The following is a 17,748-nucleotide window of genomic DNA, read 5'->3' on the forward strand; positions in this document are numbered from 1 at the left end:
ATTTATATTTTTTACACTCTTTTGCATAGTTATAGATTTGTTGTGAAAACTCATCTTAGTTCCGACATCTGGGCCATCTCGTGGGTGATCTGCACGGATTGCCTGGTCTCCTGGGTATAAATCGTCTCTTCCTAGTGCTCGTGTGACTAGTGAGCTTGCATAATGTGACAGCCCATTTTGTATGGCAGGTTGACTGGGCTCAAGGTAAAACATCATTTCTGGCTGTGACTCTGAAGGTGTTTAGGGAAGGGATTAGCATTTGAGTCAATGATCTGCATGAAGAAGACCTACCCTCACCTACGTGGGGGAGCACCATCCCGTCAGCCGAAGGCCCAACTAGAACAGAAAGGACACATTGTTTCTCCTTTTTCTTGAGCTGGGATATTCATCTTCTCTGCCCCTTGGGCAGTGGGGCTCCTGGTTCGCAAGCCACTGCACTAGGAACTCACACCAGACCAGCAGACCCCTTCTCATGCCTTTGACCTTGAACTGGGAGTTACACTCAGCTCACCTGGTTCTTGGGCCCTTTGGGACGCAGACCGAATTACATCACTGGTTTTCCTAGTTTTCCAGTTTGCAACTGGCCCATCACAGAACTTCTCAGCCTCCATAACTGACTGAGTCAATGCCCATAACAAATATCCCCTTGTTTATCACTATATATCTTACAGGTCTCTGGAGAACGCTAATGCAGATTGGACCACTGACATTATGAAACATATATTAAAGAGACTCTATACAGTGTCATTTCTCCTAAAGGAAATGTTTTTCAGACCATTTAAAAAATAGTAGCCAGCAGTTACCTTTTACATTTTTCTTTGATTTTATTAAAAGATCCATTATCTTCAATGTTAAAATTCTTGATATTTTGATTTATCTACACTCCTTGTGTTGGGGTGTGTGTGTGTGTGTGTGTGCATTAAAATATCATTTGTCTTGACTGCTGGAGTATTGACATGCCCTTAAATTTTGCACCAACATGCTTCCTTCGTTGCCTCTCCATGAGTCTTGTGGGTTCTCAGGAAGGAGGAGGCACCAGTCTCCAGCCTGGGTGTTCTTGCTGTGTGCCGCCATGGCCACACATTAACGTCCTGTGCAACTGGTCCTGTTGATGCTAAATGACCTCAATATCATGACCCCAGAGGATGAAGACTCCAAATATGGGCTGCATCTCTGTCGGCTTATTATTTCTGCAGCTGCCACTCCCTCTGCTTCTATTATAGGCACAAACACACATAAAAATAAAGTCATAAAAATGCTATCACCTTCCTCCATACACTAAGACACAGCTGGATAGCCCATACATCCTGGTACTATAGGTACTGGAATTATTGGATTTCTCTCCTTGCCAGTGAAGACACTTTGTACTCTTCTTAACCTTATAGAAAAGAACTAATCCCTCCATCCTAATTTCTTTCCTCCAAATAATAAATGTAAAATGTTGGAGGTAGTATTTTTCATTGACATCATGAAAACATTCTACTCCAAACTAATAGATAGGCATATTTTCTATGTTCTCAACAAATAAGCCAATAAGCCATACGCTTATTTACGGCCATATTCTTTTATTTAAAATGTTAATTCTTTAGAAAGTATTAAGCTGAGAGACTCTCTCCAAATGAGGGTGATAGAAATTATATTCAGCCTGTTGCCCTTCCCTTGCCAAAATTACAATTTCATCATTTTTTCCAGGAATTGTTATGTTTTATTTACAAAGAGAGAATTGCTTTCTAAGTGGATTTAGTGGGAATTCTTTTTTTTTCTTATTTTGGTGAGATATAATTAATGTCTAACATTGTGAAAGTGTAAAGAGTACAAAATATATAGCGTAGTGATTCTAGTCAAAATTACTGTATTATAAACCTCAAATTTGCTAAGAGGCTAGGGTTTGATTGTTCCTGCTACAACAAAGAAATGATACTCATGTGACATGATAGAGGTTTCAGCCAATGCTAAGCTGGTGATCATATTGCAATATATAGATATGTTGAGTCTGGGGCGCCTGGGTGGCTCAGTGGGTTAAATGCCCCACTTCAGCCAAGGTCGTGATCTCATGGACCCTACTTGGGATTCTCTGTCTCCCTCTCACTCTGCCCCTTCCCCTCTCTCTCAGTTTCTCTCTCAAAAATAAATAAACATTAATAAAATTTTAAAAATTAAATATATTGAGTCAACATATAGTCATCATTTTTAATTAAATCTTAAAAGCAATACCCAAATGTTCACTTTTCTAATATTAGCTGCAACACCACAGCATTAATTCATTCCGTCTATTCCACTATTTGTTACTTTTCCCACCTCTATAATTTCCATTCTCTCAAATTTTATATGCACGGAATTAGCAGTCAAATTGTTTGTGAAAAAGTATTCTTGTCTACTTATTCATTAATAAATACATTAATTATTTTGCTCATAAATTCATTGTTTAATCTATGACTTAAGTACTTATATACCAGTCTTTCCTTTGATTTCTTTTTTAATTATTTTTTCCCTGCTACAAGGGCAGTGCACATTTGGGAGCTAGTAAACCACCAAAATGGATCACTTCCCACCTATTTATTATATTATTTATGACATAGGAAGAATGACATTTCTAGACCTCTAATTCCTTGGATAAAACTTGGGAATAATAGAATTCTCTTTTACCTTTCTAAAACTAAAATAAGATAATGACGTAAGTAATAATGCAAGATACACAATAAAAGCTCATTTTCTTCTGACTATATGTAACTCTATTCCATTTGAAATTTTGCCATTGTTGTTTACTGACCTATGTGATTCTGCCTCTGTCATTATTTGTATTATCAGGAGAGTATTTAGATTGATAAATTTCTCTTTGGAAACATGTAGGTAAGTTGTTGTATACCATAGACTAATTTTTGACCTTCATAATGTAGCCAGGTTAATTACTAGTTAATGAAAACCATTTATTTTGCTGATAATAAGCTGCTCCGCAGGAATTTTCCACCTAATTAATAGTGACATGTTATATGAACCACATCTGGTATTTTGCACCTATTTCAAGGCATTTTTGAGGACTAATAAAATACAATACATTCGAATATTTGCCAGTCATGATAACAACTCATGACAAACAATATTTCATAAACAAACGGTTCACGGTGATTATTCAAAGTGATTTCAGTTTCTTCAAAGATAGTAAAAATAAGCTGAAGAATGCTGCTTTGTCTCAAGAGGAGATATGAAAGTCCTGGGTTAAAAATTAAACCACATTCTAACCCTCAGTGGTACCCCCTCAATATTTTAAATATTAATATTTAACTACTGATCTAATTACTTTCCAAATGAACATATAAAACATGCATTAAGTGGAAGAAAAACTGTCTAGGCCACTTCTGCAGAATTAGATCGTCATTAAATATATGTCTGGTTATGATTGCTAAAGGGGTCAAATCAAGGGAGTTGACGTATAAAATGATTTCAAACCCTAATGGATTAATACTTCAATGAATTCTAAAATGGAGCATCACGGAGCACTCATGCTTTACGTGGGACTATGTATGTTAGGGAAATAACATAAAACATGTTAACTATGGAAACTTTTCAACCTTTAATTACAGTAATACACAGCTTTGTATCTTCCTTTTGTTATAAATTTCACCAATCACTAGAGTTCGTATGTAAAATATTTTAAACTTTCTGAACACCCTGACAGACAGAAATCTTCAGTGCGATTTGTCTGTTCGTATTCATTCTGCTTTCATAATCTCAGGTCAGCTAACTTTTGATAGAGTAAGTAAAGAGGCAAAATGTTGGTTTTCCATGATGCCAACAAATGAACCATATTTCTGGAATAATAGAAATGTCAAGTAGTCTTATTCACGCTCCTGTAGATTATTAAAATGTCTTGAAAATGCCAATGCTTAATTCTCCAAACTACATCTCCCAGATGTATTAATCACTGTGGAGTTAAGAAAACCAGATTACCACAAATATTAGGCAGATCAGCAAGAACGACGACAGGCCCTGATGTGAGGAGTCAAAAGAGATTGCCCTGAGCAGATCACTTTGGCAAGATTTGAGAAATTAAATCTGCTCTTCAATATTTTGCATCAATCCAGCTGCGGTTTCATCTGCATTAAATGTGTTGCCTTAATGTCATATTTCACCTGGTCTATAAACCAGAGGAAGCAAATTACCGTAATTCACTGACCTCACCTGTTTTCATTCGAGTGCACTTTAGATTATGGGAGTCATATGTTTCATGAGATGAGTCTTTACAGAAAACACTGACAAAACCAGAAACTCTTAATGAAGGATAAGATGAAGATGGAGAAATGGGAAGGAAAGACACAACCACAAGCTAGGATTTTGAGACGGGAAACCAAAGGCACCCCATGAGAGAAAAACTGCTTTTTCCCTTTGCTTCATTTGCAACTTCTATCTGTGCTAGGATCTGCACCCCCACTCCACTCCACACAGGCCTCGGAATGCAAATAGCACATGTCCTCCTTGGGAGATTTGAGTTGTTCATGATTTTTCAGAATACATAGCATCTAACAAAAGACTGGGTGAGAATGACTGAAGCTATCACATGCATATCCCCGACCAAAGGTGCTAGACATCTCAATGCCAAGACCCCTGGCTTCAGGGAGGAAGTGATATATGATGGACACCTGGACCTTGTCCTCATTCTGACCGGTTTCTGGATGCCCTGAGGATGCACGTGCACAAAACCACAGTCGTCAATAAAAACCCTAGGCCCAAAGACACTCCCTCTTTTTCTTTCTGAGTCTCCCAGACGTTCTGTCTGTATCTCCTTCCTTATATCTTCAGTAAAGTATGCTTTCACCTCCTACTGGCTCACATTTGATTTCCATCTTTAGTGAAGCCAAAAACCCTCTTGGTTGGTCCTGTGGGACATACCCCCTCACCTCCCCTGCCAACCCCCCCCTCACTCAGTCTGCTTGCATCAATTTTATTATTGCAACCTACACATTTCTCTTACCCTTCTCTGGATCTTCTCACTTGCTTCTGGATAAAACTAAGTGATGTAGAGTATCAAAAAGATTGTTCATACTATAGGTAAAAATAACATTTTTTTATTACCGTAATTTTATTACCGTAAAAATTACTCTAAATAAACAGCTTCCCCTAACTGTAGCCTCTATATAAACATACCTTTATGGGGATTGGTGGGTTAAGGGTCTAACTTCAGCTTCAGTTGATTAAGCGTCTGAATTCAGCTCAGGTCATGGTCTCATTGTTCTTGGGTTCCAGCCCTGTGTTGGGCTCAGTTCTGACAGCTCAGAGCCTGGAGCCTGCTTGGGATTCTGCATCTCCCTCTCTCTCTGCCCCTCCCCTGTTTGTGCTCTGTCTCTCTCTGTCTCTGTCTCTAAATAAGCAAAAATAAATAAATAAAATCTAAACATAACTCTTCATGTAGTGTGGTGTAAGGCCTCAAGTCAAGGTGCAATGTGATGTATTGTGATCTGGTAAAATCCAGAGGGCTCAATCAGCCTGCCGGGATAAGTTCCCCCAGCCTCATCAACTGTACCAGGTGCAGCTCTGGCTTCTGGAGGGTGGGCGTCAGTTCCTTGCCAGCCCCTGGAATTATTCAACAAGCCAATTGCATGATCACATAGAAACCTAGAGCACCCCAGGGGCTCCTGGGTGGCTCAGTCAGTTAAGCATCCGACTTCGGCTCAGGTCATGGATCTCAATGCTAATGGGTTCGAGCCCCGCATCGGGCTCTGTGCTAACAGCTAGCTCAGAGCCTGGAGCCTGTTTCAGATTCTGTGTCTCCCTCTCTCTCTGACCCTCCCCGCTCATGCTGTCTCTATCGCTCTCTCAAAAATAAATAAAACATTAAAAAAGAAAGAAAGAAACCTAGAGCACCCCAGCCTCTTGATTCTGCAGAACTTACCTCCTACAGCCGCTGCCTGTTCCCTGTTCTCGAGTACAACCCTCTGTGGCCCTGCATGGCTGGGGCCCCTCCCAAATCTGGGTTTATCCATCCCCATAACACTAAGGTAGGAATTACTACTTTCTTAACAACAGGCTGAATAGCAAACAATTAAAGCTGTATAGAAATGATAATGATTTATTTTTGCTTTAATATGCAAAGTGGAAAAATTGCATTAATTAATTTTAATGCATTCCTGTTGAAGGTCCAACTGACCCATGATAAATTATCCTTTGTACAGTTTTCACCTTATTATCTAATATTTTCCTTAGGATTTTTGTATGAATGTTCTTAAAAGTTATTGGCTTTGGGATTCTCCTTTATTTTGCTGTTCTTGTTAAGTTTGGTTTTAAGGTCCTGATTAGCCTCATAAAATAAAAGAAACTCATTCATTTTTTTAACTCTGGGAAAGCTCGTGTAAGAGGAATTACTTGTTATGCAGATTTCTGATAGGATTCATTAGTGAATCCAACTTTGTGTGGGTTCTCTATGTAGAAAGATTATTGACTGTTAATTGAACTTCTCTAGCTTTAGCTATAATTAGATTTCTTTTTTGTCATCCTCATAAGTTTTACTAATATATCACCAGTGATTTTTAGATTTTAATCTAAATTTTCCTATAGCTTGCTATAAAGTGACTGACTCAAAATATGCTTTTATAAATTTGTCCACGATTTCTCTTATCTACTGTCTCTCTTGGGTTTGTTCATGCTGCTTTGTTTCCTTGCATGTATGATTTTTTAATTGAGTTGCAGACATTACTGAAGAAAAATTGGAAAAAAAATTGCCAAGCCCTAAATGATGTTGCATTTCACATTAGAGGCCACAGACTCTGGGAACACTGATAGCAGTTTACTCTACACAGCTGTTGAGAATTCTGAGTTGGATGTAAGTCTTTGAGCTTTGACCAATTCCGCCTTTTGCTTGAATTGTTTAATTCATTCACATCTAATGTTTGTATTTATGGCTCATAGTTTAGTTTGTTTTACATAAATTTCCTGTCCTCAATGTCTCTCCATTATTAACTAGTTCCTTTTGCATTAAGTGAATACTTTTCAATATAAAATTTTAATTTCTTTAATAAATAAGAAGAATAAATACAGAAGGAAGGGGAGAAGGAGGAAGAGAACATTAAGAACAATGATGGTGACCACAACTCCATGTGCTTGGACTATAGAGTTATTTTATTTTTCAATTTATTTTGCTCCTGGCTTGATTACCTAATTTGTTTGAGTGTTTAGGTCTAAAGGATTCAATATTAATATATTTTATCCTTAAAATGGCTCAAGTGAATCATATACCCAAAGTGATCTTGAGTCCATTCATTTCAAAACCCTGGAATTGTTGAGGGGTGCCTGGGTGGCTCAATTGGTTAAGGGGTCAACTTCGGCTCAGGTCATGAGCTCACAGTCCATAATATCAAGTCCCACATCAGACTCTGCACTAAACAGCTCTGAGCCTGGAGCCTGCTTCAGATTCTGTGTCTCCCTCTCTCTCCACCTCCCCCCCTCCACCCCCAGTCACGCTGTCTCTCTGTCTCTCAAAACTGAATAAATTTTAAAATGGAAAACCCTGGGATTATTGAAAGCACATAGTTTTGACGGCTTCACGGTTTTCTAAAATAAGTCTAAGCAGGCTCACAGAGGAATTTTCTGGAGGAAACGCTGAATGTATTTCAACTTGGTCAATTTCCAACTGACCAAGGAAGCAAGAAAATCAAATAGTTCATAGGATGTGCCAAATATTTTGCTAAGACCAGCAATCCAGATGGTGGTTGCGTTTGGTTGTCAAGAAGCCTCATTTGGTCTCCCAGAGACAGGTAATGGATCTGAGGTTATCACTGTGTTGGCTCAAGTGCTCAGTTAGTAATGCTTTACTCGAAAGAGCAACGTAAAAGAAGCAAGCTCTTATCCATTGCATATTTCAAGCAAGTATGATTGTGTTGCATTTTTCTTAGATGTTTGCTATTTTTTATTTCAATTAACTTTCAAGGGCAAATATTTTCAAAATTTCATAATTCATAGTTAAACTAAAGCTTGTGGTAAGCCCTTATGAAATGGATTGCAGCCTTGATTTAAAAATCAAATAAATAGATTTAGAGAAAATAAATCTAGTTAGAGAAAATATATTAAAAGAAATATAGAAAAACCGTTAGACATACACAATAGTTAGATCTTGTATTTCTCATATTCTTTAAAGGTAAGTCTCCCTCAGATACACTGCAGTTATAATCTGAATAGAATACTAAGGGTTACAAAATAAAAGGAAAATCGGCAAATAACAAACTGATCTTTGCTTGGTTTAATATTATTACATTCCTCAGAATCTTAAAAATCACTCTTATAATGAATCAGCCATAAGGTTGGCCTTAATTAATTCCGTGTTCTGTGCAAGACCATAAATGAAACATAATTCATTTTAATTTTCATTTACCCTCCTCTACCTTTTAAAAAATAAGAAACTTCTTTTTTAACCTTCTTGGCTTAGTGTTTTAATTCAATGACATACTGAAAATGTATGGAATTGAGTTAAACACCTTTTTAGATTTTTCAGTGAGCATTGGCTCTAACCTGAGTATTTCCTTGTTGACATTAATGCAGTTTATTCAATCAAAGCGACATTAAATTCTGTATCTTCACTGCATTTATCAATTACACTCCTTTCCAGGTCACTAGTCTCTCCTGAATTTTTTATTACTAAATTACTTTGATGAAGTGATGCTTAAATTTCTCTTCAGTATTTCCTAAAGTTATGAGACTGATTTTCATTCGGACTCACATCATCATCTGTCAGACTATTTCTTGAGAAACTGTTCTAGCAAATACATGCACGTGCTTGCACACACAGAAAAAGTGCCTCAAGCTCTGCAATATTTTACATAGGGACCCTCAGAGACAGAAATAGTTGACATTAAGGAAAATGGGGGAGACATTTCTTACTAAAATAACTAAGGAAATTTAAAATTAAATAAGCAAAACCAGTGTTCCCAAGATACAATTCCAGTACAGTAAGGAGGAATATCAACACACAATGCCAGTATCTGTAAGAAATTTACACTGAAAAGAAGGCACATGATTTAAATAACTTTATCCAGAACTTATATGACAGCATATTTAGGGTTTGTTTCATTGGAATCAGGCAGTTTACAGCACAATATTAAAATTCTTTGTACCTTTCCAATTCCTGACTTTCAGACCTGGAATCTTTAGCTACTAAAAAACAAACAAACAAACAAACAAAACTGAATAATCATCTGTCTACTCTGCAAGAGTTTATTTCCAAGCAGATAATAATGTCAAACTCCTACACTCTCCTCATTTCCAGTATTCCTATAATTTTACAGTATGAATTATAATAAGCAACTCCTCAAAACACAACTAGGCTAAAAATAAAAGGTAGAATGAACAAAAGTGGTCCATTTACTACTTCAGAAGTTTTCTCTGTTACCACACTTTGGGAGATTGAGAACGTAGAACAGGTTCAGGGGGAAGAACCTCAGTAGCATGATACCTGTCATGGTATGTGGGCTCCATCCCCATGGCTTCATCCAAGCTCTATTACTTCCCAAAAGTCCCACCTCCAAATGCCATCACATTAGAAATTAGTGCTGCAGGGCACCTGGGCGGCTCAGTTGGTTAAGCATCTGACTCTTGATTTTGGCTCAGGTCATGATCTCACAGTTCATGAGATGGAGCCCCATGTCTGTGTGAGCATGCTTGGGATTCTTTCTCTCCCCCCCCACCACACCCCCTTATACACTCTCACAAAATAAGTAAATGAAGTAAAAAAAATTAGAGCTTCAGCATGTCCATTTTGAGGGACATAAACATTCAGTTCATAGCAAATATATTCATACAATAGGATACTACAGCATAATGAGAATAAATGAAGTGCACCTACATGCAACATCTCATGGCCATCATTTTGAGCAAAGGAAGCCAGATATAAGAATATATTAAAATATTCCATTTATATAAAGTTGAAACATAGGCAAAAGTTAGCTACGGCATTACAAGTCAGATATTTTCTATCGGGGAGTTAGTGACCCAGAAGGTCACAAAGAAAGGCTTCTAGAGCTTATTAATACTATTATTTTATTCCCTTGTTATGTTTTGGGTATCTTTACTTTGAAAATTCTTTAAGCTAAAGGTTAAATTTTGTATTCTGCAAAACTTTTAAGGGTTTGTTATACTACAGTGAAAAATGACATTTATTTAGGAAATATAATCACTGTGAAAGAGAAGATTCCTTGGTTAAGCTTACAAATAACTTGATATTAGACTGTAAACCATGTGTTCAAAGTTCAAGACCTTTCTTTCAGTAGTATAAATGAAAAAAGGTTATTGTCTGTTAACAAACAGTAGTGTTGACATATCTCAATTTTTCAATTAGAAATGAAGAAATATATTAACACTGGCTTCTGGACAAAATAATATAGCATATAAGTGAAAGCAAATGATTATCTTTAAGAATTAAAGGAAATTTTCTCCAAAACTAGTGTTCTGAAAAATCAAGAAGAAAGTGTCAGGAATTTATTTGGAATCTTTGAAAAAGCATACAAGGATATGTTGTTCTCTTCATATGTAGTGAAGAAAGCCAAGTGAGTGCAGATTGATATAAAAAGGCATGGACTGAAATAAAAAGGCAACAGGATGAAACAAGAAAATATTGCAAAAACTCTAAAAGTTCAAGATACAGAATTAAGCTCCTCTGTTAGTTACAATATTATTAAAACATTAAAAATGTATTCAGTACGGTAGAGGGTGAAATTTATTATGAATTAGGGGAAATAGATGCAACTGATGTGAAGCTAATAAATATTAAAATCAGGGAACCAAATGCCTGATGGAGTAACTAGGTTTAATAAACAAAATAAATAAGCCCAGACATTTCTGAAGAAAACTTTTATGCAGGGCACCTGGGGAGCTTCAGTTGGTTGAGCATCTGATTTCAGCTTAGGTCACGATCTCACAGTTCATGAGTTCCAGCCTTGCATCCGGCTCTGTGCTGACAGCTCGGAGTCTGGACCCTGCTTCAGATTCTGCGTCTCCCTTTCTCACTTCCCTTCCCCTGCTCACTGTCTGCCTCTCTCACTCTCAAAAATAAATAAACATTAAAAATTTTTTAAGTTTTATGCTAATGAATGTCATTTCTAACCATAATGAAGGAATTATCCTTCACTGATCAAAATTAGTTATAAAAGTTATATCTGAAGATATCATCAATAATTATGAATTTTATGTGAATTGTTGGCCTTGAAAACAAAACAGACAGTTATTTGACCAATAAAATAGGCTCATTCAGGAATAGCAGAGGAATTGCAATTTCGGGACATGAAAGCTATGGCAAAACTATAGGCAAATCCAGAGAAGAAAGGAGGAGAATGTTACTTTATGGAGAAAAAGGAAGAACTTGGGAAGGGCTCTTTTGAATGAAAGTCCCTTGGAGGAAAGTGAGAATTCAGAATGGTGATCATCTCTCATTGGCTGAAGTTTGGCAGCTTCTCATTGGCTGGACTGTTGCTGGGCAAGGACAAAATTTTCTTTTTCTTGCTGGGACAGTAAATTAGGCTTCTCCCTGTTGGAAAATGCAGGGTACCCTTGTTCCTCCGATAGACAGTGAGTTAGTAGGGCATGAGAGCTCTCCCTTGTGGCCTCTCAACTCTATGTTAAATGGGGTTCCTTTATTCAGTTTCACTGAGTTTAAAAGAATCTTATGAATATTCTGAAATGCATTATTTATCAAAATTGAGAAAGAGGTTTTAGTATACTAATTTCAAAGTTCTCCATACAAAGCTGAATGTCAGAAAACAATAGATCAATGTATTCAGTACTGAAGAGAACAGTGTTATGAATCAAGAATATAAAATGTAAGCAAATAGACAAACTTTCACAGATGTTGGTGACAGAGCCACTGTTAGTTGTAACAATCAAAAAGTAGAACACACACACCAACGTCAAGGGAAAAAGAGCCACTAAAAGTTACTGCAACAGTGAGGAGAAGAAGCAATGTTTATCAAACTAGGGAAATCACAGTGCAAAAGAACTAATTTTGAACACAGAAAACACGTAAAATATTAAAAAGTCTGCATAATTAATGTGAAACTAATCTTGACAGTAGCTGCAAGAGTTATAAATCCTGGAATGAAAAAATAAATAAGAAATACTCTTGAAACTAATAAACTAAACTAAAAACATAGTTTCATCGTCTTGAGAAAATAAAGGAAAATCATGTGGAGTGGACACAGTGAGCTAACTTCCAATATGCTCTTGTAGGAATTTATATGATGCATAAAATTGAGAAATGAGGAAATGGTGCAGGACAGCATTCTTTAGAAATACGTGATTAGACATAATCATATGTATATGATTAACATAGGTAGAATTTACATTCTCATTGATGTGACCACACCAAATCTAAGACAATAAATCATCGAAGATATGTCTGAAGAAAAGTTCTTATGCCAAAAAAAACCCCCCAAAAAAACAAAAAAACAAACTCTACGAAAAAGCAAAATGAAAAGATGGCCCTTCTTTGATCAAAATTACATAGAAAAGTTGCATCTGAAGTCTCAAAGATTTGCCTATTTAAAAAAAAATCTCACTTATTCCTATTAAATTCTACTTTGTGGATTAAGATATTCCTTTCATCATAAATATATGCTAAAGTTGGAAGAGTCCATTACCTACATATATCCTTTCCTGGGAGGACTCTGGTGAACGGATGCTGTCACCTGGCATATTCGTGTAAAGAAGCCATCACCTACTTAGAACATCTGGTAGGAATGAGAGGCATCTATGATTTCTGTGAGTGTGAGGAGATGTGTTTCGTACGTACTTAGTACGTACTTATGTACATGCATGACCTTGTTCTTGTGCAGATACAAGTGTGTGTGGCATGGGCAACAAAATTGTTATTTCTGTAACTTTGCCTGCAACAGGTATTTTTGTCATGCATGCCTTTATTTTCTGTCTTTTCTCTATAGAAGGATGAAGGAAGAAAAAATATTTACCTTCTATATGAATGTAAGATGTAATAAAATGTGTCCTATTCTAGAACTCTTCACTGGTTCCTGAGCCAATATTCAGCCCTAAATTAATTATTTAATCTTACAAAATGTACACACACTCTGTTGTTTTGTTTTGCAAGATTATATTTATTTTTTCAAAAGTTTCCTAAATAAAATATAATATATAACGATTATATAACTATGTATCATAGTATCTTATATGCTTATAGAATTAATATACTAACATTTAATATTTCATTATAATTTAAAATTTTTATTTTTTATTCTTAAAGATGCTTTGTAAACTTTAAAAGGGAGGAGATGCATTCCTCAACCAAAATTCCACTGTTTAGCATCAGAAAAGGCTAAAAAGGAGGGGCACCTACATGGCTCAGTTGGCTATGTGTCCAATTTTGCCTCAGGTCATGATCTTATGGGTTACAGGTTCACGTCCCACATGGGCTCTCTGCGCTTAGGCTGCCTCAGATCCTCTGAAGAGAGATTCTCTCTCTCTCTCTCTCTCTCTCTCAAATATAAATAAACACTAAAAAAATAAAAAATAAAAAGCTGAAAAAGAAATTAACATAACTGAGTTCTCTGACTCATAAAAGTGAAGAATCTTCTCCAAGGGAAGAAAACAAAGCTCTAAGTAAGAAACAAAAGTATAATGAAATCTATTCTTCCCCAAGCTTTACATATGCTAAAATTTCACTTATTGTATGTAACTGTACACTACAGAACATTTTTGAATGGTATCATTGTACTAGTTCAGTCGTGGCAGCATTTTGAGATCAATCATTAAAGAAAAAGAACTGAATTTTTCTAACATAAATGTGATAAACTCTTTAAAACCCAAAAACTATTTGTCAGAGCTTTCAAACGAGAACTGAAAAAGCCACCAAAGCGTCCTACAAGGTAACTCATCATATCAGCTGGAGAAGCACGCACGATAGCTGAGACAATAATAAAGCCATGTACAGTTGGCATTAGTGAATGCCTGCAGGATAAACAGTAAGTGAAATAAATCATGACTCTGACACTTTCCACCATGAAGTAGTTCACTGTATTAAAGATTTAGATACAGATGTGAAGGCTGGGTTAACATCCCATGTGCAGAATTGCACTTCTGCCTTACAAACGGTCAGATCTATAGATGTGAATTAACTTGCTGTTTTTCTCGTATTTTCCGGTTCTGCATCAACTCTCCAATGAAGGAAGTCTTCTTTTATGTGACTGCTAAGCACAGACACGATGGTGGCAATACGTTAATAATGTCAACTACGTGTTTGCATTTATCTTGGAACAATTAAATTGACATCAGTTCTAATGATTGAAAAGCAATGGTGGGCCAAACTGCCGATGCGCTAGCATGGATGAAGTCAGGAGCACCTATTTAGAGCAGTAACTAGACTCTTCCATGCCGCGTTGTCAATAGTAAAGAAAACGCCAGTTCTCTGTAAGAATATCTTTGATGAAGGAGAAAGAGATAATGCTTTTACTGAAGCTAATCCACTGACTACATATCTTTTCTGACATTCTCTGGCAAAATGTGAAGTACGCGTGAAATATTTTTGCAGCACACCAAATATCAGTCGTTGTCTCAAAGAAAAAAAGTTTTGACATTGGTTAGACTGCAGTCTGAACAAGCCACTCTTTTCATCAAATTCCATTATTCTTTGATATCATAAGTGAAAAGAAAAAAAAACAGTGGTTTTCAGACTTGGACGTCTGGGAGACATTTTTTCCATTTAGTTGAAGTACATTTGTGTGGATTCCAGTTTGAGGCATTGCACTCCGTACGCAACCATGTGCAGGGTTTGGCATAAACATAAGTTTTCAATTCTCCTAAGAAAGGCCAGGAAGTGAGTTTACTGGTCATGTGATAATGTGTGTTTAACTTTATAAGATACCACCAAACTGTCTATAATATTAATTATATCATTGTATTCCTTCCTGACTGTGCTTTGGTGTTTGCATCTTTTCAAATAATTTGTCTACTTCGTGTACATTGTCACATCTAAGGACAAAGAGTTGTTTTTAACAGCTCCTTATTATCTTGTTAATGAAGGTATGAAGGATGTTCTTTTATTTCAGATGGGGATAATATGTAACTTCCTCTTTTATTTTTACTGATCAATTTAGCTAGAGGTTTATCTATTTTTTGATTAGTTTCAAAGATCAGAGCTTTATTACCTACCTCTGTTTTTCCATTTTCAATTTTATGAGTTTTGCTCTTATCTTTATTATTTCTGTCCTTTTACTTGATGTGAGTTTAAGTCGTTCTTCATCTCAGTGTTTTTCTAACTGAATATTTAGATGATTGAGTTGAGTCCTTTTCTCCTTTACAAGAAGCATTTAGTTCCATAAATTTCATTTAAAGCACTGCTTTAGCTGTATCTCACAAATTATGTCATATTTGTACTTTTCTTCAATTCAAAATATTTTCTAATTTCTCTTTTGCCTTCTAACCCATAAGTTATTTAGTAGTATGTTAATTTTCAAATACTCGGAGATTTTTAAGATATCTTTCTATTATTGCATCTTAGTTTAATTTCTTTGTGGTCAGAGAACATATTTTGTATCATTTTAATTCTTTTAAAATTTGTTTAGGGTATTTTATGGCCCAGAACGTGGTCTAACTATAAAATATTCCCTGTGCTTTTGAAACAAATTGATGTTCTGCTCATGTTAGATGGAGTTTCTTAATAATAGCTAGCTAAAGTTTGCTGTAATGTTTTTTTTTAGATTCTACATGTTTATTGATTTTTCTCTCTGCTTGTCCTACTAATTACTTTCATTCTTACTTCACAATTAGGGTAGTTATTAGATCTAGTACTTAATTACTTATTACTTAAGGTATTAATATTACCTTAATCATATCTTATTAATCATATTAATTAAGGTATTAATCATATTACTTAAGGTATTAATAATAACATATAAATAATATTCTCATACAAAATTTTCATAGGTTGATAATTCCACTTAGACATTAGTATTCTTTGTAATACAAACCTTTTTTGCTATGAATATCTTAAACTTCAAATGATCATAGAAAGATTAATGATTTCTGAGTTTGATTAATCAATAGATAATCTCCATTTGAAGACTATACTTTCAGGGATCATTTCTATAGTTCGATAATCTCCATTTGTTCTACTGATTTTAACCAACTAAGCACAAAATAAACTGGGTGTTTTTTTTTTAAAAGAAAGAGACAGTCCTGATTTTTAGTATCATAACCAAAAAGAGAGAGTCCCAGATGATCTTTATTTTTGCACCAAGATATGATTCAGCCATTCCCCATAAGGGAGATGACTTACAGCAGATGCCATGAGTAGGATTTTCTAGCCACTCATGTAGCCTTCCAGAAAATTCCAAGATGCCACTCTGATGGATAATAATTCCAGTGTCCACACAGCAGCCCTTCCTATAGTCATTATAGTCTCTCAGTGCCATGCTTGTATGTATGAACTATGCTTTGAAGTCATATATAAACATATATGTTTAAATATATGTATACATATAAATGTTCATATACTTTTAAAAACTGTTGTAAACTACATGTATATACTTTTAAACTATAAATATGATTTGAAATATGTGTGTGTAGTTTTTAAACACTGTTTCCTTAATGTTGACATAATCTAAATTGACATTTATCCTGAATTCCAAATGACTTTCAGGTTTAATCAATTCAATAATTTGTCATCATATATAACTTCACTCATCTAAATTTTTTGCTATTCCTATAAATAACACTGCTATTCTTCCAGTAAACTCAGGTAAGAAATTTCGGTTACCTTTAACTTACTTCTCTTCCACAATTCCCGGAATAAATTCACCATGGCCAATACGTCCTAATATGATTTTAGTTGGAAAGTGATTCAAATCAATAACGTATTTAAAAAGAATTTATTGCTTCTTTAAGTCAAACTGTTTTTAAACCCATGACACATTTAAAAAATAATGAGATGATCATCTAACTTCCATACCTGGGATTACATTGTATCATATTGCTGCTAGAAATTATAGAACAAATAAGTCGTTACAAAGGAAGCCAGTTTTCCTTTGAATTAACAATAGAGCCCCTCCCCCCTTTTCACTCCATAGTGAGTCTGTATCTTTACTCTTGTAATCATTACACGCACTGTATTACAGTTTTTAAAATGTGTTTTTAAAAATTTACATAAATTCTATTCTTCCATAAGATGTCTTTGAAACTTACAAATTTCATGTGAATGAGATAATCATCATTATTTTTTTACAATTATAACTTATTCATTATTTACATTGTGTGTATGTATATTTTACTTTAACCTGCATAAAACTAAATCCATATCTGCATATAGGAAAAAACAAGAAGTCAAACAAGAAATTGAGTAGCTACATTTGTTATACTCACTGCTATAGTTATCTATTTGCACATAAAAAGCTATTCCAAAATTTTGGAGATTAAGGCAGCCAACCCTTATTATCTCACACTTCCCAGGGTCAAGATTTGGGAGGCAGGTTAGTGAGATGATTGTGCTTTAGGGTCTCTGAAAGGTTACAACCAAGACGGTGGCCAGAAGACCCTCTTAAGTTGCTAGTATAAGGTAAAAATATTTCAGCTGTAGCAAAAGAGAAAACACAAGACAGCATAACATAAGAAATAATATTGGAATAACATTACAATACATAAATTATTAAATATGATTGATTGAAGTGTTAATGAACTATAGACATTCAAAGGTCACTTTAAAAAATAAAATATGGCCACATCTTTTTTTTTTTTTAATGATTTACTTATTTCTAGGAGAGAGAGAGAGAC

At 35.3% G+C, this 17,748-nt stretch overlaps 1 pseudogene; it reads left to right on the forward strand.

Annotated features, from left to right (window-relative positions):
• The first annotated feature begins 16,040 nt into the window (after window positions 1-16,040).
• Window positions 16,041-16,162, forward strand: LOC120236130 (annotated as a pseudogene).
• The last annotated feature ends 1,586 nt before the right edge of the window (window positions 16,163-17,748 follow it).

Source organism: Hyaena hyaena, unplaced genomic scaffold (assembly GCF_003009895.1).
Source record: "Hyaena hyaena isolate Hyena2069 unplaced genomic scaffold, ASM300989v1 scaffold_145, whole genome shotgun sequence".
In the NCBI taxonomy this organism is placed as follows: Eukaryota; Metazoa; Chordata; class Mammalia; order Carnivora; family Hyaenidae; genus Hyaena; species Hyaena hyaena.